At 44.6% G+C, this 26493-nt stretch overlaps 1 protein-coding gene across 5 annotated transcripts in view; it reads right to left on the reverse strand.

The window, feature by feature from the left end:
- Positions 1–26493, reverse strand: part of PRICKLE2 (prickle planar cell polarity protein 2) — a 318161-nt gene that overhangs the window by 100218 nt on the left and 191450 nt on the right. Inside the window, exon 1 of one of the 5 annotated variants that reach the window (XM_059161426.1) lies at positions 14313–14937. The exons of the other annotated variants lie outside the window; for them this stretch is intronic. The gene's annotated coding sequence lies outside the window, so the exon portion shown is untranslated. Of the gene's footprint in view, positions 1–14312; positions 14938–26493 lie in introns of those variants that run through there. 5 annotated transcript variants of the gene reach the window in all.

Raw genomic sequence — 26493 nt, forward strand, 5'->3', positions numbered from 1 at the left:
GGCTCGGGCCATCTGCGCCGACAGGAGCTTCTCTCTCCCAGGCGCTGCCAAAGTTGGTAGAGGATCATTTTCGGTGGCAGTGGTTTCCTCGCGTCTTGTGTCAATTCATATCTCCATGAGCAAATACACACTGCTCCCTACTCTGAATTTATCTTGTAATTTCCAAGCAGGAGAAACACATTCCCTTTGAACGATCAGCCTCCTGCACGACCTCTCTTCTTTGGAACCTCTCTTACCGTACTTTGATTTAGGACTATGACGTGTCAATAGCTGAAGGATGGTGCCTGAGATTGTCTGTCCCCAGAATCAGAGCCTTAGGAGGTATCTGAGTGTAAAGAATCATAGGAGTTGATCCCCAGAAAATCCTGACAGGGAAATCGAAAAGAGAATTGGGCGACGGGAAGGATGCCAACATAAGGTAAGGGACAGGCTACAGCGTTGGACAATGGTGACCCATTTCAGCTGAGGAGCTGTGGAAGATGGTTTGAAACACTCCTCAGAGAGGAGCCCAGTCAACCAAGCTGGTGAGTGCCAAGGGGGAGGAAGGAAATACCAACAATGTTCGCTGCAGGCAGCTTCATTTATTAAACAATAATTCACTGAACATCTATGTACTATACATCCCAGGAGGTATTGTGAGGGATTAAAACAAAACAAAACAACAACAACAAAACCAAGAGGCCTGTCTGACTGGGACACAAAGATATAAACACAAAGAGCTAAACCACAGATATCAAAGTGAAGAGTCCTTTGGGGGGACACTGAGGAGAATGTCCTTGTTTCAAGGAGACAGATGCTGAAATATGATCAGGGATGTCTGTCCCTTATTTTCACATGGGTAAGCTAGAATATTAATAATATATATGCATGTGCGGGGAAAGAGAGAGACAACATGTAACAAATGTGGCAGAATGTTAACAACAGAGAAATCTAGAAAAATATATGGACGTTCACTGTCCTGTTCTGGAAACAACTATGTAACACTGCAGGTTTTCAAAATCATAAGTTTGAAAACAAACCAACTAGAAAGTCATTTTCTGTGGCTTTGCTGTTAGGAGAGTTACTAACGGAAAACCTACCATGTGCCAGGCACTGTGCTACAGAGAGTTTCTGGTTACCAAAGAGTCAGGGAGGGCTCTTTTGGGGAAGCTGGACCTAAAGGTTGCCAAGTAGGAGGATACTAAGCAAAAAGAGAAGGAAGGAATATTCCCAACAGGTGAATGAAAGACATGGAGTGGGAGAGAAGAAGGTGCCATCAAGATATGGAGAGCAGTCAAAGATGGCGGCAAGAGGGCAGGTAGAGAAATTACACATAACAGTCCATGTGAAGGAGTGTTGACTTTGTTGTAAAAATGTTCCCTGGCCAGTGAAGCATCTGCCTACCAAACACACAGCTAGCTAATTCAGCATCATAATGAGTACACACAGTGAGCCCTCAGAGGAGAAGAGCTTGGCCACGGATGTTGTCTCCATGGCAACGCTGCTACCTGCATCACTGCATCCCCAGGAAGGGCTATGGGTATCTACAGAAGCTCTGATTTCCTTAGCTGCCTGTCAGACCCATGGCTCTGTGAAGAATAAACTGAGGTAGATAGAATGGTTACTCTTTCTGGAAGAATTGTTCAGCTTCACTTTGTCCACATGCTATCTGTGATTTTATGACACGTATGTTTTGCTTCGTTGGTCATTGAGCAGAGTAAGTTCTGAGAGCGTTTCCTTTCCAGATAAGTCCTTCAGGAGAATAGTTTTTGAAGAAGTAACTGCAAATTGAATTCTAACACTTGCCTTCGAACTTCAAGGCAAGGACTGGAAGATTCCACAAAATATCTCTTTGTTTGCCTTATCTTCCATGCCATCTGCTGATTGTAGAAGTTGGCTAATCTCAGGACAACAAGATCTGAGGCATTAAATATTGCCTAGGTACTTAAAGGCAGTATATAGTACAGTGGATTAAGATCTTAGATTCTGGAGGCACGCTGACTTGGGTTCAAATCCTAACCACTACTTTATTGACTTGCTGCTAGGATCAGATGGTGCATACACACAGCATACATCAGGTAGCGAAAGCTGACTGTCTGCCACTATGTCACACCCTATTCTATACGGAAGGATGGCAAATAAAACAAGTAAAAGCAGTCACAGTTCCTATTCTCTAGAAGTTACTCTAGACCCAACTAATGTATTCCAGTTAGGACAGAAAATAGATCAATAGAAAACTGGGAGCAAAGAAGTCCTTTCCATAAATCTTTATTAAACACCTACTATATACTTAAAGGTGTGCTGGACTAAGCAAGTAACTCGATTACAATCCTTACCCAAGGATTACTTATCTTTAGCATGCTTTTGATATTTCAAGGTCACACAAATGACCTTCTTTTCTAACCAAAATACAGTAAGGTAGAACAGGTTACATATTGAATTATTGACCCCGGGCCTAATCAAACACTTTAGAAAATACCATCCATTTTCACTCCTGGGAACCCACTGAATTACCTTTATGACACTCTACAAGGTTAACAAGAAGAGCAAGGGCTAGAATTGTTCTTTTAGAGATAAAGAAAGTGAAGCTCAGCGACACCAAATGCTATGGTTGTGAGTGTCCAGAATCCCAAATACTTTTTTCTTTCCTGAGCAAGGGAGGTAAAGCCCATTTGGTTCCATTTCTAGGGTTTGATTTTCCCAACTTTTCTTTTTTTTTTTTTAATTAATTTATTTATTTGAGAGGGTGAGAGCACATATGTTGAGGAGGCAGGGGCAGAGGGAGAGATAGAATTTCTAGTAGATTCTCCACTGAATTCAGAGCCTGGACCAGGAGGGGTGATGGAGAGGTGGGGTGGGGGGTAGGTAGGCCCTTAATCTCATGACCCTGAGACCACGACCTGAGCTGAAACCAAGAGTCAGATGCTCAACTGACTGAGCCACCCAGGCACCCCAACTTTTCTTTTCAAGAAAATATTTTGATTGTAGGCTGGGCTCTACACTAAGCACGTTCCACCTTTCCTTATTCAGTCTTCAAAGCACAGTACGGGATGGAAATTATCGTTCTCATTCTCATTTTAGAGATGGGAAAACCAAGGCTCGGAGCATTTCTGGAACTCACCCCAGCTCCCACGGCCAGGAGGTGATGAAAACAGGACTGCAAACCGAGATCTGCTAGACTCCAGAGCCCTTCACCAAACACCTGAATGCCTTTTTGATGCCCTTTCAGACTGACGGGACCGGTCCCCTAATCCATGTAAAACAAGTTGTGCTTTTCTCCCTGTTCACATAGAGGCCCCCAAATCACTGGCAAGTCATAGGAAATTCTTAAGTGGCTGCTTATTAATAACATTTTCAGTTTATATTAGGCTGCCTTTCATCCAGGGGAACTCAGCCAGCTCCATACACAGAGAACCACTGAAATGCAGCCATTTCTGGTGTGGCGGGGGGCCAGCTGGCAACAGCTTCCCTCAGGGGCTTGGCTTGTGGGGATTCTGGCAATGGTCACACCCTTCAAAACTTGACAGGGGCCCTTTAATATCCATGCTGAAGGGCTTGAGGCAGAAACTTCCCAGAAATCCAGGTTCCTCAGTGAATGAGGCCAAAGGCTCAAGACAACCCCAGCAGATTTGGAAAATGAGAACATCAAGAAACTGGGTATTTACCAAATACTGAAGCTGGAAGTAAAGCCCCTGGACTCACATGGAGTCAGACACAATAAGGAAAGACGTTCTTTTCAGGAGAGACCTGGCTTCAGTCAAGTCCAAGGGAAAACAAAACAAAACAAAACAAAACAAAACAAATTTCTCAGGGTTTCCCACTGTGGGGGCTAGGCAAAAAAGGAAAGACGCTGACTTTCCCTCGATGGAAGCTGGATCTATGGAACGGTTTTTGCGGTTTTGTTCTGAGCCACAACGAGTTTCCTCATTCTGCAGCAATGAGAGGACGGCGGGGTGGTGGGGGGGTAGTATATAGAAAGAAACTGACATTTCCTAGTTTCATATTTTATTGGAAAGAAGCCCTTGATGAATTGAATTCACAAGGTCTATAGGAATAAGGGTTGGAAAATACTTAAGAACTTGTTGTATTCAGATTTTGACAAGGTGATGGTTGAAGAGCATATGTCCCCTGTCCCTACCCCACCCCCCAAAGCCTACTGGAAATAGCCACGCCCACACACTTTTGGTGCAGTTGTCATCCTGAACAACGGGTCCGACTTCCTTGGTGCATGGATGAATCTTGGTCATTTCTCCATTAGCTCTTCTCACTGTTCCTGCCTTTACTCTCGTAGTCCAGCTCACGATGACCTCCTACCTCGGCTACTGTAACAGCCTACTTTCCTAATTCTCTGCTTCCAGCCCGGCCCTTCTAAAATCTATTTTCCACCAGCTGTTTGTTTTTAAAACAAGGGAGATGACACTCAAGTCTCCTGCTTCAACTGCTGGTTCTCAATGCAGTCAGAATAAAATACACACTCTCCTTAACCTTGGCCACAAGATCCAGTGTAATCTGCCCCCTTTCTCTCTCTCCAACGTTAGTTTGTCCCACTCTCCATGTAGTCTACTGCATCTTAGCCACATTGACCTTTAATGTGTCCTCTACACTTGCCACGGCCATCCTTCTCTTTGGATCTTTGCAGTGGCTTTTCCAATGCTTGGAACACCCTTCCCTGCACGCTTTATGAGATGGCCTACCCTTCAGCATTCATGTCACTCAGAGTCACTTCCACCAAGGACGCTCCAGAAAGTAGCCCACTTCTGCTTCTCATTCACTCACTACTCTATTACCCTTCAATTTTTTTTCTTAACATTTGTCACACACAGTAACTACCTTACCTGTCAATGTGTTCATTACGCTTTTCCCACTATACTGTATTTCTACAAAGTCAAGGAGTTTATCCAGTATCTAGAACAATAAGCACTCTATAGGTATAGTTCTTTAAAATTTTGAATCTTTAATGCCCAGTCCAGAATCTAGCTGGACATTTCTCAACCAAAAGGCTCCAAACCCTTTAAGGTCATACACAAGATTATGATTGCTGCGTAAAATTTTCTTTTCTTTATACTTATTTTTTGCAATAACTGAAAATGTATATTGTTTCAGTGATGCCAGAAATGTAGAGTGTGAGTCTGCTATTCACACGATCAGGAGTATGTCATCAAAACCATACCAAAGAAAGACTGCCTTTTTCCTGGATTAAATGAAAGTTAGGCAAAGAAGAAGTTAAGGGCAGAGAAGAAAGTATTTGTTGTTGAGGATGACTGAGAACTGAACCATAACTAGAGAGTAATTTAATTCTGCTAAGTGTATTGCAAATGTCAAGTTTTTGAAAGAACGCCTGGACTATACTGAGACTGAGAATCCCTCACCTAACCCAAAGCAAATGTTCAAAAAATTGGTAAAGTGTTAAATGAATACTAAAAAGTCTCTGAAACACAGAAGAAGCAGACACTGCCATGGCCTTGGCACCTGAGACTGCAGACCTCAATTTACCCATCTGTAAAATGAAACAGATCCAGGTAATTCTCCTTCTAGTTCCACAGCGCTTCACATTAGCTCCTGGGTAACCATGCAGAAAAGTGGTGTGCATCCTCCCCCAGAGCAAGAGGATAGTTCTTTCTAGTCACTTAGTAACCTTTTAGAGATTTTCCTGGATGAGGTTACAACATTCTACCCTCTAGTTTAGCAGTCCTTATCTTCTGGGTTACTTTATATCTTTAGGAATCTGATGAAGGCGGAGGTCCCCCCCCCCACCCCCCAAACAAAACAAAACCCACAAACCCCCCACACCACTAAAACAAAACAAAACACCGAAACCCCACCCACATATATACATTCACAGAAATTGTTGCATTTAATTTTAAAAAGTTCATCCATCTTTGCTGGTCTTTTGGTACTCCTGGATTCCAAGTTTAAAATACCTGGTTTCGGGGCACCTGGGTAGCTCAGCGGGTTAATCCTCTGCCTTCTGCTCAGGCCATGATCTCAGGGTCCTGGGATGGAGCCCCATATGGGGCTCTCTGCTCAGCAGGGAGCCTGCTTCCTCCTCTCTCTCTGCCTGCCTCTCTGCCTGCTTGTGATCTCTCTTGCTCTCTCTCTGTCAAATATATAAATTTTTTAAAAAACTTAAAAAACAAAACAAAACCAAAAAATCTTAAAAAAAAAAATGAAACAACAACAACAACAAAAAAAAACACCTGGTTTCAAGAACTGGTTGAGTGTAAAAGGCCTTCTCTGTGGTCCCCATAGGGCCAGAGACAACGCCTTGCATGCTGTAGATGTTCTATTTCTCACTCTGTTTTAAACATTCAAAATAGCAAATGATATCATAGTTATGACTTAGGAAGCCAAACCTTAGCAATTCAATGGTACAGAATTTAAAACAACTTCTAAGCACCGCCAGGGCAAAACCCAGTGGTATTTAGGCAGCAGGTCAGGCAGCCCAGGGGACAAAGGGCAGGGAAAGCAGGTTTAAGCCAGTCTGGTCAGTCTGGCCCCGTGCTTAGGTTGTTTTCCACCTACTCATCTTTTGGAAGCCATTCCAGCAGGAACCCAAGCTCGCATCGTTGGGAGAGGAATACATGAATTCTTTGCTTTGCATTTTCACCCACTTCCTAACATAGCAGGTGTTTCCGAGTGTAGACTAGGTGCTTGCCTAGGCTTTCCAGGGACTTCTGACATGATGAACTCAAACCCCAGGAGGAAACTTAAGCGGTCATTTAAACGGACTACAGATTCTTGATGGATAAGCTGTCAGGGCGAGGGCTTCAGCTGAGCACGGTGCAGTTGCTGAGCCAAAAGCAGCCACTTCCTCCTCAGGGTCACCTACCCGACAGCTGAACTGCCCCAGGGATGTGTATAGAAAGCAGGTCATGGTAACGTGGGTATTCCTCCGGGAGCAGCCTAGCAGGAAAGCTGAAGAAAGACTCTGCGTTCACTGGTGATGGAAAGTAACAGGAACCTTAACAACACTCACCAAATTAATCAGAACAGCAGGATGCATATCCCAGAGAAAGGAGAGAAACTCTATGAAAACTTTAATTAACTAAAAATTCGGTGAACTCAGACTTTCAGTAGTCCTGCAGGTTGTCCACTTTGCAGAGGAAAGAATAAAACAAGAAGGTGGAAAACAGAATGTCTTTGTTGCATGCCTAAGCAATTAGGTGGGTTTTTGTTTTTTTTGTTTTTTGTTTTTTAATTTATTTGACAGACAGAGATCACAAGTAGTTAGAGAGGCAAGGCACAGAGAGAGGAGGAAGCAGACTCCCCACAGAGTAGAGAACCCGATTCGGGGTTCGATCCCAGGACCCTGGGATCATGACCCCAGCTGAAGGCAGAGGCCTTAACCCACTGAGCCACCCAGGTGCCCCAGCAATTAGGTGTTTAATCCAGATTTATCAAACAGAAAAGAGACTCAACCTTCAGGGAATTTTTAAGGGTTGACGTTGTGGGCAGGTTAAATCACTTGGACTAATGGATGGGTCCAGGCCGCGTGGCATGCTGGGGTGAGAACGAGTCTAAGATTCTGTTGGGATGTGGTGAATGGATTGGAGGGTTTCATCAGGGAGGTCTGCGATGGGCCCGGGGTACTGGGGTCTGCTGATGCAGTGCCTGGTCTTTGCCACACTAACTCTATAGTCAGGATGCTTCTAAGAATGGAATTCAGACATGGGCACACATTCACATGAGAATAATTCTCTCACCTGAAGAAGACTGCTACTATCAGTCAGATAGAAGCCTCTGGGGAATAACAGGGAGGAGTGAGAAAGGAAAGCGGACATCTGCTTATTCTGACAGATGGCAGCCTGGTGAGGTGACAGATGAGTGAGGTGAGTGTCACCTCCAGTGAGGTGACAGATGACAAAGTCAGAGGCTGTTTGCAATCAACCTCTTATGACTTCCACTTGAAGAACAAATTCAGCAGGAACTCATGTTCAGGATAATAATTTACATGGCTGCCATGTCCTAAATCACAAGAAACATGTAGTTGAGTAACCCTGCTCTTCCTAAGGCAGACTAAGGTAGAGCACACACAAGAACGCGCACAACACTTGACATTCAATGCTAGTTAGTAATTATGTTTATAACTCTGTAGGAGAAACTTGGAGGAGCTAAGTGATCTCTTTGAGGTTCGTTCAGATAAGGAATGAGATAATTGGGATTAGAACCTGGGATTTCCGAATTTGGTTCAATTTTCTTTCCTGTATGGCACCTGATGCTGATCAGAAAGGTGGGTAAGAAGGAGCAGCTCTGGCACCACTGGGGAGCATGTTAGAGAGGCTGAGTCTGAATTTTAGCAACAACCCAAGGTGTCCACATGTTCAGCCGGAGCAGCCTTCGTCTCTGGTACCCGGCAGGATGCTCGCATACGTAACAGCCCTTGAGGGTTTCTAGGGGTGAATAAGCAACACCAACACACGGACGAGAGGCACGCACTCCCTCTTCCCTGGCGTGAAACCGCCAAAGGTCAGATGTTTCTCTGGGAAGCTCCGAGTCATTCTCTGGAGAGCTACTGCTTCTCATCTTACCGCACATATTCACAACACAGAGGGGTCAGGTCCCGATAGAAAACCTGACCTTTTAGTTCTCTGCGCCAGAGCTGCCGACAGCGCAAACGGCACGTCTCCACCGCCAAGGCTGAGTTCATTCTCAAAGTTCACGCTCATCAAGGTCAGTGCTGGAAGAGAACTTATAGATTATTTGATTCGGGACCTTCATTTTAGGGATGAAAGAACAGAAGCTCAGAAAGGGAAACACACACATTTTAGTTAGAACCTTATGTGGATGCCACAAGGGGTCAAGAACTAAGGGGCATGGCCCCTCTCTCTGCGCTCCAACTGGGTTTGGCCACATTCGCCTACAACTTCCACGCGGCAGAACTTCCCATGCCGCCCCTTGTCCACCGAAGGGCTGCCTCCACTGGCCTCTAGCTTTTACCCTTCACCTCACTGCGCCTTAACTAACTTTCCAACCAATCTCCCTTCCATTCTAAAAGCCATGTTCAAAACCAGAGTTGAAGATGCCATTGTGTTCTGTTTCAGACCTGGCAAATTCTCTCCCATGTTCCTTCTAATCTTATCAACACATAAACAGAAAAGATTTTGAGGTCTGCATAATGAAACGTTTCTCAAAGGAGAGAGCCACAGAAATGATCTAGAAAGTAAAGAAAAAAAAACATTTACAGTGGACGTTAGAGTGAGAATGGCAGACATGACTCAGGGTTTGGATGGTGATTCTCCTGGGGCTGAATCCCAATTTTCCTTGTTACTGTCTGCATACCCTCGGCCAAGTCACTTAACTTCTAGCAGTCTTGGTTTCCTTAGTATGAAATAGAGCTGATAATCCCTAGCGGCATAATTGCTGCAAGAATTAATAAGGCAAGGTACAACTAGTACACCCATCTCTGATAGTCACTACTGTTTCTGTACATTCATGCAAACACTGACGCAAAGACTATAAACAGATACACAGACACCCAAAACACACTGACACGTACACTAACAGCTACTCTGAAAACCTATCTGACCCTGTGAGCCCAGAAAGTATGGTTGCTTTTCAGCTGAGTTCTGGAACTTTCCTGAACAAGCATCTCGGAGGACTCACAACTGATGAATGGATGCCAAGAAAAGAGCTGGAAAAATGGCATCCTGCCCAGTCGAAATGAAATGCTAAGAATTCCTGTCCTAGTTACTTTTAACCCTGGATGGGGCTGGATGACATTTGGAAGGTTTGATTTTAAGGTGTCCAGCGGGGGGGCGGGGGAGGGGCGGGGTCTGAGGCAAGTGGCGCTCCCCGAGTGAGAGGAATGGAGGCAACACTAGTCGGCCATCTAGCGTGAGGCGTGCAGAGTGCCAGACAGTCAAAGGCATCAACCTGGGCTCCATCTCTGTGCCATATTCCAAGGAGTAAATGATGCCTGTGATCCCTCCAGAGCCTTGGGATGGTTTATATGCAGCAGCTCAAATGACAGCACCAGGAAGAAGGGGGGTACCGGAAATCACATCCTTCCTTCCTCTTCCAGGTTCCCTCTGCTGTTCTGAGGAAGCATGGTTCAGGGTAACACTTTCCCACAGGAGGCCAGCCCCAACGTCCCTGAGGCTCCCACTTCCAACCAGGGATGCTTCTCCATTCTGTGTCCCTTCTAGTGCCCCATCTCCTCTTCTGGGTCGACCCTCAGAAAATCTGAGTCTTTGGTTTTTCCAGACTTTATGGCCACCTGATTTTTCCAGACTTCATGGCCAAACATGTACTGGAAGTTTACCAGGTACACCCACCAAGGAAAGGCAGGTTCATTTCATCCTTGAAAACATGCTCTTTTTCATCAATGCTGTTTTCATAATGGTCCACGGTGTTCTGGTGGAAAACACTGTGTGTTTAGCCACCAGGAAGGTTTGAGGATTTGAAATGGCTGCACTATGAATTCTGTAGGACAGATGGGGAGAGGAATTTCTAGCTGAAGGAGAACAGAGGCTCCTGTCTCCGAGTTGCAACTTCACCCACAGGGAACCTTCAGCTTTCCACTTTCATGGTGGATTGGAGATTGCTCTGAATTTCTCGCAGCTGCTTTCACATTCTGGCTTCCCTCCTCCCCTCCTCTTAACTCCTCCATCTCTCTAAACCGCCCCCCCCTCCTTCCTTGCTTTCTCCCTCTGCCTAGTCCCCAGGGAAATAAACGAATCCAGCAAGCCTCCGGGCTTCAGACTCCAAACAAAGAGCTGCTCAAACAACAGGCCAAAGGAAAAAGAAAACCTAATCTCCCAACTCAACTGGCCAAGCCCCAGTGAGATTTTGGAGGACTTAGGTTGCTGGAAACTCAGTCTGATCTTATCCAACATTTTCTTTTCTGCATCATCTAAACATGCACACGCGTGCAGGCATACATACACACACACACACACACACACACACGGTCAAGGCGTAAAAACAAGAATGTTTCATTAAAAATCTTAACAGGATGGGACCAGAGCAAAGTGGCAAGTGTCAGTCATCAACATCCATGAGGGAAACAGATTTTCCCAGTGTCTCACTCCAAAACTTTCTTAGTTTACCACAGCTCGCAGTTACCAGCAATTACCTGATTTTTAAGGACAACAGTCAGGGAGAGAGGGAAGACACAATGTTGTCATGGGCCTGCAGACACAAAAGAAAAGTCCTCGGCCAAATGAAAGCCACGATCCTGTCTGAGGGACAGAACATTTTCGCTGGGGTATGCTTGAAAACAAGAGATGAGAGAGGACCACGTCTTGAGGCTTCTGAAGAGAGACATTGCTGCTAGTTCAAGGAAAATAGTGCCGTGGGGTGGCTAAAAGCTCTGTTCCAACTCCGAGCCTCTGGAATTGATGTCTTGTAGAAGCAACATTCTGCTAGGTCCCAAGCTTCATCACCAGTGTGTCATGTAAGGTAAGGGCTTTTCGCTCTGTGGCCTTAGTTTCCTCTGTCAAATGACTATTTAAACTCCAACCTCCTGGTGCGCATAGGTTGGGACTAAATGTGAAATATGAACATTATTGGCACCAGAAAAAAAGAAAGCCCAATACCTAGTAGGTACCAAGAATTGGTCAAGGACATCATGGCCACCATTTCACAGTCATGCTATATGTCCAGGGGAACTGATTTCCAATTTTTACATAAGGAAACCAAAGTTCTGAGAGGTTAGGCAACTCTCTCAAGATCCCCTACACCAGCAGGAAATCATGGAAGTGGGCTTCTGTCAAGGTATACATACAATTCTCTAAGCAAAACACAACTTGACTGAAAACCCACAGAAACCGAGAGTGAGCAACTCCCAGTCTGAGTCTCCTAAGGAAAACATTTTCTGCAAGACTCCTCTGGCTCCTTTGGTCCCTTCTCATTTGTCCTTCAAACCCTACGTCGGAGCTCCACTTCACCTAAATGTAAAAGAAAGATGTTGAGAAGAAAGGGAGAAAGAGCTGTCAGACTGAGTGACTAAAGGGCACTCACTGGTACCAGGCGTGAACTCACAAGTCTGGAAAAGACCTAGCACGTCAGCGGAGACCACACACAGCCTATTCCTTTCTTCACGGCGCATCTCCATGCTGGAGTCACCCACACAGGGACACACACACAGCCCTGGGGCTTCTGAGGACCCAACCTCCAAAGGCCTCTCCGGATGGAGAAAAAAAAAAAAAAAAAAGGCAAAGTGTGTGCCCTGAGCAGAAGAAAGAAAAGGACTGCCTCTCACATGCGAAGTTGGAACTGAAGAGAAATGGGAAGAGGAATCCAGAAATGCCTCAATTCCAATTTGGATCCCACAGCTTTCTGCATGTGACTCGTCAGCTGCCAAAGCAGGAGACCTTCTTTCGGCATGCCTGAGCCGCGGCTAGTGCTAAACGATTTCTGTGGCACCATCCGGTCACTCTGAGTTCTACAAAACGTGGGAGCCCTCGATGCTGCACTTGATGGTCAATGGGGTGGAAGGTTCCCTTGAGTGGGAATGGATGTGGACATTATAGTCACTGCGGATGGCACCTCTGCCGCCAGGAACACCTCTTTGCAGACGAACGGCTGTTCGGGTGGACCGTCTTGTTTTTAGCAACAGTGCTGACACCAGTAGTGGTAAAAAGGACACAAGGATGGCAAGAAGGAAGGCTAGAGTTCACGGAGTCGGTGCCGGGGGCTAGCACTGTGCTTTTTATGCTATCTCATTAAATTATACCTATTGCACTGCCTAGAGGTCCTACTGGTCTCCCCATCACACAGACGGGGTCAATCCTCAGAAAGGGAGCTAGCTATCAGTGTCTTCGCTGATAACCCAGAGTTGGAGCCCTCGGTCCACGTCATTACAGAGTGCCTAACCTCCAAGTTCCTTTCTCATTCTTTAGGCTTCTACAAACGTACCTTCCCTCCTACATTTGTTTATTTCTCTACACTACATCGTGAGCCTTTACAAGCCTGCCATTCCAAACAACACTATTTTATTATTTCTGGCTGCCCCATGACTATTTATAGGCTGAAATGCCCAGTTGAGCCAACATGTTTTAATGTTTGGGAAAAAAAAAAAAAAAAAAAAGAACTTCCGAGGGGAAAGAGCATCTGATGGAAAGGCAAAACCTTTACAAGCACTCAAGGAGCCCTTAAAATCCAAATTTCCAAAATATGGTAATTCTGTCAAAGTTGTGGCTGACTCAGGAGCCCAGGGGAATGAGGATCCTGACCCATCTGTGAAAGCCATCAGCAGCCAATAACCCTTCTGGGGAGCAGGGTTAGAGCTGCCAAATCGGCCTCCAGCAAGGAGGCCAGGCTGCTTCCTTTAGTTTGAGTCTCATGGAGATGCTATAAAACAGTCGCCGGGAAGAGATGTTCAAGCAAAGCAAATTGCAGCCTTGCAAGCTTTAGCTTTGGTGCATGGCAGTCCGTGCTGATACATTCACGGCACACTGGAGCCCTCCCCTGACTGTGGTCGTGGATGCATGGCCTGGAAGCGGAACTCTCTCGCAGGGGGAAATAATACATGTGCCTAAATTATGCAAGAGCGGTGCTTGGGCCGGAGGATGGCATCGCACCTGGTACAGATCATTCACCCTGGTGTGATTTGGCCCGGCCAGGCTTATTGAGGGTTCGTACAAGTCCCGCCGGACCCCAGCATATTCTAAGACCGCACAACAAAGAATAATGGGATTAAAGATCTGGATTTCATCGCAAGACCTCCGTGGTGGATTAGTAATGCTCTGATAGGTTTTGCGGAAACCAAGAGTGAGAAGGAGCACTAACAAGGAGCACTCCTCCAAAAACCCAATGTAGAGAATACACTGAGTCATGTGTTTCAGCCCGGTAGTGCAGGCATAGTCTGGAGCTCCGTCACCATTTCTAACATGAAAGCGCTGGCTAAAATTAAACCTAAAATTATTTGAGCACCATTTCTTTCCCTGGAAGTCTCAGCAAAGTCCTCCTTCCCCAGACCCTCTAATGGTTTCTGACATCCTGAGCAGAAGAGACTGCTGGGCATGAACACAAGCAGGTGTTTGGTTTTTAAACCCTCTCCCCTTTACGATTATTTTTTAAAGCTAGCTGCACTTCTTTTTACAGAACTGCTGCTTCTAGAGCATGAAGACGACAGAAGCGTTTCTTCAGGACTCCCTACAGCTGTGAAATGTCACTTTGCAAGTGAGCTTTCTAATCAGCACAGAAAAGGTAAAAGGTACCAGAGGACCACTAAAAATGTCACTTGCCTAAGATAATGGAGCTCTGATAACCTCTTCTCCATGCAAAGCATTTATATGCAGCTTTCTTAGCCTCCCTAGAAAATACACAGTTGTTTTTTTTTTTTTTTTTTTTTTTTTAAATATGTGGATTAGAACAAATTTCTTACCTACCTCCAAGGAGGATAAAATGCCCAGTTTCAGGGGTGGGGGAAGCTTCCACCAGACCCTCTGAGCTTGTCAGTTGCCACAGTTCACTTTCTCCCCAGGTCTGGCTTCTAAGAACGCAAGCAGGACCACAGGCAGCCAAAGCATCTTCTTCTGGAAACCCTTCTTAAAATCTAGACCCTTCCCGAAGCCAGAGGCAGGCTCAAGGCGGAGCGGGTCTGCATGCGCTGGTGGAAAACAGCACTGCTGGAAAACAGCACTGCTGGATGGAGACCCTGCTGGGCACCCACAGCGCAAGGGGGGAAAAAAAAGTGTGACTTCTACCCTTCCTCTGGATCCGACTGCCTGCCTGCGAACCCAGCCTCTCAATCCGCAGGAAGTCACAGACCCCAGCGTCAGCGTCACCAACTGATCCGGAGCCAGACCCGGGGCAACCAGTCAGCTGGTCGAGGAGCCCAAGACGCCGAACCACGAACTGTGCAGCTCGGCCAAAAAAAAATAATAATAACTGTGGTTGGAGAGGCTGGTGGTGCCGGAGAAGTCGCTGTTGCAGTGCCCGCATCCTCCGCATGCTAATGAAGCCGTGACGTCAGCAAGTCAGTCACGGCATCTGGACGTCCCAACCCGCTGCCCAGCACCGAGATTTATTTACATGTAAATTAGCCTCGCCTTCCCAATCAATAATCCCCAAGCCAGGGAGGGGTGGGGGGAAAAGCCTTCTCTGGATATGAAGGCCCTAGGTCTGCACCCTCCTCCCGAAGGAGTCCAAAAATATCACACGTAAGAAGACAGGCTTTAAAGATATACGCCTATTTTCTTTTCTTTTTCTTTTTTCTTTTTAAAGGTTGTGCTCTTGTGTGCCGGGGATTCGGATCTGGGCACAGTTATCAACCTGAGCGCCTGTTTTAGATTATATGTTGCATCAACCCTGGAGTGGAATCCAAGCTCGTTTTTTCCTCCCCCACTCCCAAAATGTATGGAGTCTTCAAATGCCCGTACTTTGTTTTGTCTCTTTAACTTTCATTTCTGGGTGTTTGTTGGTCGGAGACTACGTCATCCTTGAATTTTTGTGCATGCCGGAAATAAAACACAAGACTATTTTCCTCAGGTGCTTGGGTGATGAATTAGTCATTGCCTCCCTCTGGCCCTGACCCTAGCTCCTCCTGAGTATAAGAAATGACAAAGCATAAATCAGCTCAGGGGTATCTGAGGACCCTGGGACTCTTAAAGAGCACTTCTTCCATTCCAGCATTTTAAGATTACAAAACCGAGGCTTTGAGTAGAGAATGGGTTTTTCTTCCTACAGCCAGGCTGGGAATTCAGCAAGGGTAGGCCAGAACCTGTATTTCCTGCATCTTAGACTGCAGCTTTGTTAAACACCTTTGGGTCTCTAACATCCCATTCACTGCTCCAACAGGACTATCTAAGCCATCACCAAGAAGGAATCCACAGAGCCTGGGAGTCCTGGGTTCGAATCCTTTCATTTCTGCAAGTCATGTGACCTTGGACTAGTCTCATCGGACCTTGGACTAGTTACTAGTAACTAGTTACTGGCGACTAGCTACCAATAACTAGTGACTAGAAACTCCTGAGGTCTTCAATTTCTTCATCTGTAACTTCCCTTCATTCAAGAAATATCTGCTGAGCATCTACTCTGTGCCATGCACTATTCTAGGGACTAGGTATAGATACAGCATCTGCTCTCTCCTAGCTCACTCTAGTGAGATCAGGGCCAAGTATTGAATGCCACGCAGTGAGGACTGATACAATGTCACACTCCATAAATAACCGTGATTTCTGACACTTTGGAAGAAGTCAGAAAAAAAAATCACCAAGGCCTGCTTTCCACCAGGATGGTCATTGTTTCTATCCTCTGAGTATTTACATGGTCACCTCATCTTCTGGTTTAAAATCAAGCGTTCTTTCAGTTTTGCCTGTCTATGCTGTGAGAGGCAAGTGCCGGCTGATATCCTCGCCGGTATGTTTGTGATAAGGAAGTGCTGGGGGCTCCTTAGGTGGAGGCTGAGGGAGGGGCCGGGGAAGTGGGGAGATAAGTTTATCCCATCATGCATGGAAGCGGTCCCCAGGACAAAGCAGACAGCACGGCTCCTTGCCCACACTCCCCCACCTGAGGAAACCACTCTGATGAGCTCTGCCCTTCCAGCGGGAGTTCCTGAAGCTTCAAATGAATTTCTTTGTTAGATGTGGGGAAGTTAAATTATTCTTTTGTTATATGTAATTGTATTAATAATGCCCTATAACTTCTTTCAGAATGCTTCTCTTCGGTTCAGAGAAGACCTTTCATGGTGAAAATCATGGGACCTAGTCTGACTTGGCACTAGCTGAAACAGAATACGAACAAATGAGTCCCACTCCACTTGAGGTGTCCATCATGCAGAGTTCAGAGCAGGCGGGGAAGCGGATGGTCCCCCTAGACCTCAATTTCCTTCAAGGAGGAGATGAGCAAATACAACACTTTGGGGCCACCAATGGCGAGGAGGCATCCTACTCTGGAGTGGCCATGGAGAAGTCATTGCGACTTTCCATGCCCCTGTCCCGGTTTCTTCACCTGAAGATGGGCCTGCTACTCTCTGGTAGCCTCATGATCATATGAGAATCTTGAGAAGCAATTCACAAGTGATGAACAGCGAAGCAGCAAAGAGGAAAGGTGGCCCAGGACTACCAACTTCATGAGAGTTAACAACAGAACACGGGGTCTGGAAAGGATGGCCTGGGGCCAGATGGACCCTGGCTCTGACATTTGCTAACTGAATGATTTGGGGCCAGAGGTTTTCATCTGTAACAGGAGGGACAAGAACAGTGTCTTCCTTTGCAGGGCTGTTTAGAGAATCAAATGACCCTCAGAACGAAGCACTGAGCACTGAGCATTGAGCACTGAGCACACATCAAACGTTAATGTGAGCTCTTGGTACCTGGACGTAATGATGCCTTCACTGGTAACTTTGGCACTGATGAGTTAATGGACTAGACAAAGTCAAAAAACAGGAGGAAGTAGGTCCATGGAGACAGAAAATCATCCCCACTTCCTAAGTATAACTCAAAGTTCCACCTAACGTGGGCGCGCTACTGATGTGCCCTTCACATTGAACAACAGACATTTGCAAGGGGCATGAAACGAGGGAAATAAGCAGTCAAAATGACCAACAGGCACTAGAGGCCTCCCCCGCTGAAGCTGCACAAGAGGGCAAGACAACTAGGCTCTTAGGAAGCATTGACACTTCATTCATTCCTGTAACCCTGCACTCATTAAATGAGCTCCTACTATTTGTCAGTCACTGGGTTAGGCCTCAGGGACCTCCTGGTGACCAAGACGGACATGAGTCCTGCCTTTAAAAAGCTCAGAAGTGAGAGGGGAAGACAATTAAGCAAGCAATTAGAGCAAGTGTGATGCACGTCAGGATAGAACACGTGCGGGGTTCTCAAAGGTCTAACCACAGTTAGGAGGGGGGATGGTGCAAAAGCACGTTGCTGAGGTCCTTGTGACAGTGTGTGCTCCATGAGCACAGCTTAGTGATGGGGAACCTGGAGATCTATGCATTATCCTTGTACAGATTAATAAAATAATAAAGCCCACAGATCAGTAATACCTCATGACAAGCATTTTCATCCCAGACACCACCCTACTCGGGATTTTTCCAAAATATACTGCAAGGTGTTAGACAAGGTGAGACCCCAGCTGCTTGGAAATTTCAGAGACCTGGTAAATAGGGACAAACCTCACACTGTTCTTTTACAAAAACAGAGTGAAATTCCACAGTTATGACAGCAAGCTTCTTGGCAGGGGGTGGCAGGGAAAACAAGGAATACCTATGAGACAATCAAGTATTTATTGGGGAATCTCTGAAATTCAGGACACTTGTTGAGACAAGGACACAAGTGCTGACCTTCAGAACTTTCTATTTAGACAGAAAGTAAGATATTCATATAAGTGGCTGGAAGTGCATACTGTGTATAGGTAGAGACACGCAGGAGACTAGATTCATGGTGGCAGAGGTGATCAGAAATCAGGAAAAGTATGATTTGAGTTCTGTTGAAGGTCAAAAAAAAAAAAAATCTTTCTTTTATCCTGGAATGAGAAAACAATTTTATGGGGGTAGCAGGGGGGAGCTTTACCCAGCGTGACCCAATATCCACAAGCCATAAAGGTAAAGTCGGCTGTAATTGCCAAGGTCAAATGTGAGCTGCCAGAGAAGGTGTTGCAGGCAGGACTAAGAGCACAGATATGAGGGGAAAGTGTTAGCACCCATGCAGAATTAAGGATGCATCTGTAAGGGCACAGGACAGCGGAGCGACACCGACACCGACGGGACGCGGGTGGGGGCTGACGTGAGGAGCTCCTAACATTGAGGAAAATCAAATCGGCTTTACATTCTAGCCAGCATCTGTCAAAATCTTGTTAGAGGAGTAGAGGGGAGGGTCAGCAAATCACTGCTGGTGGCTCGCTGAAATGGCAGGGGACTGCGGCCCCCAAGATGAAGGGCTCTGTGGAGGGCACTCCTAAGGAACAGTCTCTTACCTCCATTTCTGGAGGTATAAAATAAGACGAAATGGATTTGAAATAAACTAAAGAGGGACCTCGCTCCGACTCAAGGAAGACTTTTGAATACTGCGATGGTAGGAACTGGCATTGGTCACACAGAGCAACGGCAGGGACTTGGTCTCAGGGACACTTGAAAAGGAGAAAGTCGGGGCACCTGTGGTACAGGAGGTTATGTGTCTGACTCTTGATTTTGGCTCAGGTCATGGTCTCAGGGTTATGAGATCGTGCCCCATATCGGGCTCTGTGCTGAGCATGGAGTCTGCTTGGGATTCTCTCTCTCCCTCTGCCCCTCTCCCACTCTCTCTCTTAAAAAAAAAAAAAAAGAAGAAGAAAAGAAAGAGAAAGAGAGAGATAGAAAGACAGGCTCTAGTTAGTTTAGATTAATACCTCTTAGCCCTGTTACTGTGAAATCCTAATTGCCATAAGGGATATTACCAAAGTTTCAAAGCATGTACCTAACAAAGATCAAAAGTTCATTTAAGTTTATTTTATTAAGAAAGAAGTATGTATGAGCAGAATATACATATTTTATGTGTGCTTATAGTTTATAATTTTATTATAATTTATAATTACATATATAGTATGTATAACACATATTCTATACAAACTATATATAATTTTAAAGAATATTCTTCAAAAACTTTATACATACATATATATGTGTGCATACATATATGTGTGTGTACATATATATATGTGTACACACACACAAATGCACAGTTTTATATAGTTTTAAATGATCCTCAAATTTCAAAATCTAGTACATTTAAAAAAATGGGGCTGAGGTGGCTGGCAATTGTTGTATTAGCTGGGACAGGCTGGACTCTGGTACAGTAACAGACCATTGTAGTCTCAGCAGTTTAACCACAAGAACTGATTTCACACTCATGCCAAGCTGCCTGGAGGGGCAGGGGTTCTACAGGGACTCTGGGATCCAGTCAGCTTCCCTCTGGTGTTTCTGTGGTCTCAACACCTAACCTCTGGAGATGCAGTTAGGTGATTTAGCCTAGAGGCAAATGAGATCACTTCTAGAGAAGACCTTGTCCCATGACCTCATCCAACTGCAAGGTGGCTGGGAAGTACATGCCCCGGAGGCAGGGAAAATAAGAGATCCTGGGGAACCCTGATAACACTTAACCACAGCTGTCCATTTTAATTTTGGCCATGTAAATGCATTAGCACAGTATACTAAAACCATCATGTCTTAAAACAATGGGATGTTGAACATCAAAAGATGATGATAGTTCTAAATGAATGCTAGACATCAAGGATGCATCTGCTTCGCTCATTTGCTCTAAAAAGAAAAATGACAAGAAAAAATCCACATTCAACAACAGCGAACCCATATAACCATGAGGAAAATAAACCAGTGAGGTTTCTGGAAGGCAGGTGAGACACATAAGGGGCTCACAGGGTGCAGGTAAAGATAAGGCACCTTCACAAAAAAGAAACATTACAGGGAGATTCCCCTCAACACTTTCTATCCACTTTTCCAATTAGGACTTACAATAAAATATCTGCCTCCTGCAACAGAAAGACCTGAATTTCATGTCGGCCTTTTGATCTCCTTACCTATGTGACTTGGCAAGAACAGCCACTCATCTTTTCTAAGTCTCAGTTTTCCCATCTATAAAATGGAGAGAAACATCTAGCTACCAGGAGTGCCAAGAAGATGAGCTGAGTTAACGGGTGATACAAAGTACTTCTAAGAGTGCCCAGCACAGAGGTAGTGTAATGTTACTCCCCACTTGGTTTTCAGACAAGGGAGCAAGAATGAGAGGTACAAACATAAATTATAAAATTCTTGACAGACATAGGGACCGACCCACCCCAAGCACCCCTTCTTTCTTGCCTATTTGTTTTAGACTCCATATCATAGGGTGCCTGGGTGGCTCAGTTGGTTGAGCGACTGTCTTCAGCTCAGGTCATGATCCTGGAGTCCCGGGATCGAGTCCTGCTTTGGGCTTCCTGCTCAGTGGGGGTGGGGGGGGCAGTTTCTCCCTCCGACCCTCCCCATCCCTCATGCTCCCTCTCTCATTCTCTCTCTCAAATGAATAAACAAAATCTTCAAAAAAAAAAAAAAAAAGACTCCACATCATATCAGTGTTTCTCACACTATGGACACATTTCTAAATCTTGTGAAAAATAATCTGCCATACTTTAAATCCACCCCTCCCCCCCAAAAAAGGACTTCCTTTCTCTTTTCCGCCATTTTAGGAATGTGCCTCATCTCAGACATTTTAATTATTCTTGATCCTGATCATCTAACGCACAAAATTCTACCACAGCCTCTTATCCTTTTTTAATTATATTAATTAAAAGGAGAAATGTGGACAGGCTAGCATGGGCAAATCCAAATGAAAGACTGTTACAGATTTTGCTCCCTCCCCCCAAAAAGATTAGAAACTGCATCAATGATTTAAACATGCTTACCACCGCACATTTCCGTGAAAATATTGTTAAACTGACACGATGTGCTAGAAAATACCGCTTTTGTTTTAAAGAGAGAAAGCTGTACTTTTATTACAGCAGCTTTTGGAGGTACTCATTTTCATTAAACAGCTGAGGGAAACCTGAATTTTCTTGGTATAAAGGACGAGAACAACGACCAAGAGTTGCACAGGGATGCTTTGGTTTTCCGGCACTTCCTAAATGTGGGCACTAGAGCTCCCCATGCTTCTCCGGGGAGGGAATGTTGGCAAGATGGAAGATACCCCAGAAAAAAAAGCTGAAAAACTCGCTGCCTCAGAACACATTCAACTTGCAGCGAAGACCTGTCTTGGGAAAATTATCTTGGAAGATAACATGTCACAGATGTACAAAATGATATACTGTTTTTCTCAAGGAATGGGAAGGACCTCCGTGCCAGGTGTTTTATACACTTTGTCTCATTTAGTCCTTACTGTCAACTCGCACTGTGGCTTTTACTATCCACTGTTGTACCATGAGGACAATGACTTTCAAAGAGGATCAAGAATGGCACCAGGTCCCACAGCTGAGGTTTGGTCCTGGCTTTGAGGACAGAGCCTGCATTTCTTCCTTGGGTTCAGAGGTTCTCAAACATCCTCTCAAAAGTCAGGTGTGTCCCAGTCAGGATGTGATACGTTGGAAATCATTTATTATTAAAAACAAAGAAAAATATGGAAGCTTCCCTGGCCCTCCAAATTAGACCAATTCTTCTTTTTCTTTTCTTTTTTTTTTTTTTTTTAAGTAGGCTCCATGCCAAAATGGAGCCCAGTGTGGGGCTTGGACTCATGGCCTTGAGATCAAGACTTGAGCCATAATTAGGAGTCAGGTGCTTCACTGGCTGAGCCACCCAAGTGCTCATTTGATCAAAAGATCAGTTCTTTTGTAGAAAACTCACAGTACTGCTTCCTTAGATAACTCCTTTCCTTTAGAACTCTTACTGTGTTTGATGGAGCTGCACCCATCCTTGGTTAATGTTAATGAAATACCTGATTAATATCTCTCTCCAAAGACACTGCATGCTCTCTGAGGGCAGGGGCTGTGCCTTTGGGGGCATGTGTCCTGTTCCAAGCATCTAGCAGAGCGCCTGGTGACCTGACAGCTCATGAATGTTTGTTAAATGAATAAAAAAGTCTGACAATAATTTTCTTGTCTGGAAATTAGAAGGAATTCAGGATTCTTCTGTAAGAACATTTCTCTGCTCATTTGCATACCAACATGATTCTGTGAGTGGGGAAGGAAAAGACCTATTTACTCTCTCTGAAGCATTTTCTCAGCTTCACTCCGTGATGTCACCTTCTCCTGGTTTCCCTTCTATCTCGTGGCTGCACTTTCTCATGTCCTTTTGCTGGTTCTCCTAATCTACCCAACAGCTAACCCCGGGCTCAATCGTCAGACCCCTGCTCTTCTCTATATACACGCACTTCCTGGATCCGGTCTAGGGTCTCCAATTCCACCTCAGACCAGCCTTTCCTCAAACTCAAGGCTTACAAATCTGGGTGTCTGAAGACTTTTCAGATTTACCAAGAGATCAGTCCTCACAGATCTGCTCTGCCGGTAAGATTCACTCTCACAGTTAATGGTAACTCCATCTTTCCAATGGTTGAGAACAAACACCTCTGAGCTACCCTTCACTCGTTTCCTCCTCTTGACCTGATATCTAACCCAGGAACTGGCAGACCACGTCCCATTGGTCAAGTCTACTGTTTCACATTTTTGCCAATACACCGGTACTAGAACACAATGATAATTATTCATTTATGCATGTCTACGGCCACATCCACGTTTCAACAGCAAAGCTGAGTAGTTCCAACAGAGATTGTATGACCTGAAAAGCCTAACATATTTACTCTCTGACCCCTTTTACTGAACATTTTGTAATCCTTGACTTGTCTGTTGGCTTTACCTTCAAAGTTCCTGCAGAACCGAACACGTGGCCATCATCCCCACCCTTCTCCCCCTGCTCCAAGCCATGTCATCTCCCTCCTGGTTGGAGAGGCAAGCCACCATCCACCCTTGCCTCTCTCTGCCTCCCGCGTTCAGTCTATTCACAAAATTGCAACCATAGTGATTCTCTGAAAATAAATAGCGTGTCAAAATGCACCAACACTGCTCATCTCAGAGTAAGGCCCCATTACTTCTGTGGGACCATCTCCAGCTCCTCTCTTCCTTGATGTCACACGGACACTAGTCCTCACACACACCAGACCCATCTTCCAGGTCTTTGCACTGGCTCGTCTCTCTGTCTGAAAGGTTCCTTCCATGGATAGTAGCATGGCTCACTTTCTCACCTTTTCTAGTCTTAAAAATGTCACTGCAGTGAAGCCTCAGTCTCCTATCCCAGATTGTCTTCCCTCCCACCTTGCTAATACTGCCAAACCTTTACCCTACTTTCTTTTTCCTTAGCACTTGGCACTCTTTAAAACAAGTTTTATTGAAATACAATTTACATATCATACAGTCACCCACTTAAAGTGTATAATTTGATAGATTTTAGTATACTCACAGACTTACGCAACCATTATCACGATCTAATTTTAAGATACTTTCACCAACCCTTCATGCCTTAGCCAGGAATAATCACTCCCCATTTGTCCCACTATTCCAGCCTCAAGCAGACACTGATATATTCTCTCTGTCTATAGATTTGCCTATTCTGAGCAAATGGAATCATATAATATGTGAACTTTGGTAATTTGTTTCTTTCACTTAGTGTAATATTTTCAAGGTTCATCATCATGTTGTATGTAGCTTGTACCACAGCTTCATTCCTTTTTACTGTTGAATAAAATGCCTGCAGATTTACATTTTCTTCACCACTTCATCAACTGATGGACGTTTGGGTTGTTTCCACGTTTTTGACTATTATCAATAGTGCTATGGGGACCATCCGTGTAGAGTTTTTTTTTTGAAGATGCATGTTCCACTTTCTTGGGCATATATCAAAGAACAGAATTGCTGGGACAAGGGCGCCTTGGTGGCTCAGCTGGTTAAGCATCTGCCTTTGGCTCAGGTCATGATCCCAGCATCCTGGGATCGAGCATCCCACATCAGGCTTCCTGCTCAGTGGAGGGCCCTTCTCCCTCTTCCTACTTGTGCTCTCTATCTCTCTGTCACATAAATAAATAAAAATCTAAACAAAGAATTGCTGGGACAAAGGGTAATTCTATTTAACATTTAAAGGGAGTATCAATCTCTTTGCCAAGACGTAAGAATCTGCTCTTAATCCTATGAGAGTTCCCTTATTTGCGATAAGTTGTTTTCCCCTGCTGCTTTCAAGATTTTCTCATTATCTTTTCACATTCTGACTGTGATGTGCCTCAAGGTAGTGAGTACAGATCTTCTTAAATTTACCTACTTGGGTTGCATTAGCTTCTTGGATGTGTAGACTAGTATTTTTTCATCAGATTTGGAAGTTTCCACTATTATTTCTTCAAGTATTGTTTTCCTGCTCTTTCTTCTCTCTTTAGCTAATCCCATCACACATATATTGGTGTGCGTAATACCATGCCATAGCTCTCAAACACTCACTCAGTAAAGCAAACCATCACACTGTGCACCTTAAACTTTATATAGGGATGTATGTCATTTATTTCTCAATAACACTGGAAAAAAATTAAATTATCTTTAAAAAGCTGTTCATTTTTCTTTTTCTCCCTATTCCTCAGACTGCATCATCTTGATTGATCTACTTTCAAGTTTTCAGTTTCTTTCTTCCTCCGGATTAAATCTGCTGTTGAGCCCCTCTAGCGAATTTTTCATTTCAATTACATTTTTCAACTCCAGAATTTCCATTTTTCAAATAATTACTTTTTAAAAATAACTTCTCTTCATTGATATTCTCTATTGGATGATGGATCATCCTAATGGTTTCCTTTAGTTCTCTAGACATAGTTCCCTATAGTTCTTTGCACATATTCATAATTGCAGATAAATCTGTCATTTCTTTTGCTTACTTTTTCCCTGTGTAAGGGCCAGAGTTTTCTGTGGTTGTTGTTGTTTTTGTTTCTTTTTTAATGACTCATGATATTTTGTTGAAAACAGAACGTTTTAGATAACATATTGAAGCAATTACGGATACTGACCCCCTCCCTCCCTTTTCTGGAGCTTGATGTTATTGTTTATTTATTGGGTGACTAGCTAGACAAGTTGAGTGAAGTCTCTTTCCTCTGCAGTGAGCAGCCTCTGCTATTGCTACTCAGAGGGCATGAGTACCTTCTCTCTGAGCACCTGGCTGATTTGTATTTATGGTATCACACCCAGCTGTTAGCCTCCACTAATTGCTAGCTGATTGTTCTACCATTTTTGACAATAGCCTGGGGCACAAATTGCTCCATGGTTTGATCTAAGGTAGGGCTTCTTTGCAGGGACAGGGTGTTCCCAATCTCTAAAGTGCCCCTCCCAGGGTGAAATCACAGCCCTAGACTGAGAGCTAGGTGGATAAGGAACCCCATGTTCTTGGCTGCATACTCCCGAAGTGAGCATCCATCACAACGATCTGTGATCCCGATAAGGGCATTAGGAGAGGGGTGGGCCGTGGTTCACATGCCACAGACTCACTCTTCTTACCAAGATTTAGTAGCTTTTCTTGAATAGATATTTCTGCATTTGCTACATGCCCTTGGGATAATTTTCAGACACCTTAAATAGTTGTATCTTGTTTTTTTTAAATAATGTTCACAATCAAATGATAATTTCCCTGGTTAAAGGGTCTCCTGTGCTCCCCTCCCTGTCATTCTGGAAACTGATGCACAGGACTGAATACTCTTAAATCATCGTACATTTTAATTGCTTATGTCACTCTATGTTCTGTCTCCTTACAGAGGCCTAAACAGTAAGCACTAGGGGATGGTAGGCAAGATTTTTCACTGAGCACTCAATTAAGCATTGAGCACTTTTCATTTTCATTGAGCACTCTATCCTCGAAACCCAGAACACTGCCTTGTACACAGTAGGCCCTTTAAAAACATGGTAGAATGAAGTGCCCAGTGACCCACGGCCTATCCCATGTCTACCATGGTCATAAACCACCACAGCCAATGAACCATTTAGGATGGTGACAATGATTAATAATTGGGGTCCTTTACATCCATGTAACATTTTTTTTTTGCATTTTTTTTTGCAATTCTCTCACAACCCTGGGCAACTGTCACACCTGTG

This window comes from Mustela lutreola, chromosome 2 (genome assembly GCF_030435805.1).
Source record: "Mustela lutreola isolate mMusLut2 chromosome 2, mMusLut2.pri, whole genome shotgun sequence".
In the NCBI taxonomy this organism is placed as follows: domain Eukaryota; kingdom Metazoa; phylum Chordata; class Mammalia; order Carnivora; family Mustelidae; genus Mustela; species Mustela lutreola.